Here is a 1733-nt window from a genome sequence, read left to right on the forward strand (position 1 = left end):
AACAGAAGCATCGGATCAGGGCGGAGGCAGGAGGAGTAACCAGGCTCAGGAGCTTGTGCATCAGATTATGTACCAATCACAACATGAACAGAAAAAGGTCTTTCAGTCCCAGAACTCCGAGAAAACTGGTCTTGGGGCAACCTGCAAATAGTGCAAAACGGCCTTTGGTTAAGTATAAGGAAGCAGAACTTCTAAAAAAAATCTGCAACTTGAAAAATTACAGAAACCAGCAGAAATTTTTTCCATAGAAGTCCAAGCTCAAGGTTGTCATTCTTTTCATCTCAATAGGAAATGACCAGTCATTCATGCACTTGAGGTAGAAGATGGATAAACCGTATTTCAGTTAGCAAAAAGCAGCGAGTAATGTGCCTTTTTCTAGTTTGCATCAAAATTACCAGGGAGACGCACATCTTAAACTTTTGTTTTGCTCAGGTTTGGGCTTCCTCTTCTGCCAGGAAAAGGAAACACAGCTCAGTTTGTCTATAAGCAAGCCATTGGCTGTGTCTTAGGGACCAGCAGAAGACCACCTTCCACCCAGAACCCAGAGATGGCACACACTCACCATAAAATTCCGACACTGGCCTGCCAGAGGTGTTTAAAAGATGTATTAGGCTCTAGCAGCAGCAAAGTTACCCATGTCTATACAGCAGATATGGTGGAACTATCCTGTTTGATGGCAAGAACAAAGATGGGGAAAGAGGCTCCCACTGAAACTCATTCCAGAGTTTGGGTAAGTTAAAATCACTGGCAAGGGAAAAGGCTCCTGGGCAGCACTTGCATTTTGTATCTCAAACTGAGAACGTGAGATTGAGGAGAGGTTCAGAGGGTAAAAACAAGTCAGACACACACAGTTGAGCATCACACCCTGGAGCTGTCATAGGCCTCGGGGTGGGCAGGCTGCCTCACCAAATGGACCCGAGCACCTCAGAAGGCAGCACATTCCACTGAGAAAGGTGGAATAAAAGTTTCAGAAACTACATAAATCTCAAACAGCATCCAAGTCAGAAGCTCCCTGGTCATACTGCATCACCACCATGGTGCTGGGTGGGGGGAATTCATCCCTCAACAAGAGCAATTACCTTCTCCACTAGAAGCAAGTTTGGGTTTCTCTCGTTTGATGCACCATCCAGACCTCTAGCTGCCATGCGGATGGGCTTGAGTGTCCCCTATGGCCCGTACAACGCCTGGACACTTGTACAGATGTCTTTGACAGCCTCCAGGTCTCAGGTCCACTAGATACCTGCATGTGGGGAGCCAAATCCTGCCCATGCCCAGCTGAAGCCTGCTAGCACCTGCCTGGGAAGCGGTGGCTGTAAGAGAGCTCAGCGAACACCAGATGCCACTGTTCCCTTAGCCATGCTGCGGTATGTTGAGGGAAATGATGTTTACAATGCGGGGGAAATTTTTCCAACCTTTTCTTGCATGCATCAAGTCTCTCAAGGCTGCAGGAACTGGCTTTCTGTTAAAGGTTGGGTTTTAGACATTCAATAATTGCTCTGGCACTTTCTGTGAGACAGTGGTGAGCCCATCTCTCTCTCAAAGGTTCGCAGAGCTGGGGCTAGGGACTCTGCTCCTGCTTGGAAGTGCCACTCGGTGTGAGGCTGGCTGCTGCAGGAATTAGCATGTTCACTGAGAACATTTATTTTCCTAAATAGAATGTGACTTCGGCACCTCTTCCTTAGTCAGGAAAGGAAGAATACCAAGAATTATTTCAAATGAGCAATATGGGAGGG

The sequence above is a fragment of the Phaethon lepturus genome, unplaced genomic scaffold, assembly GCF_000687285.1.
Source record: "Phaethon lepturus isolate BGI_N335 unplaced genomic scaffold, ASM68728v1 scaffold23650, whole genome shotgun sequence".
Classification (NCBI taxonomy): Eukaryota; Metazoa; Chordata; class Aves; order Phaethontiformes; family Phaethontidae; genus Phaethon; species Phaethon lepturus.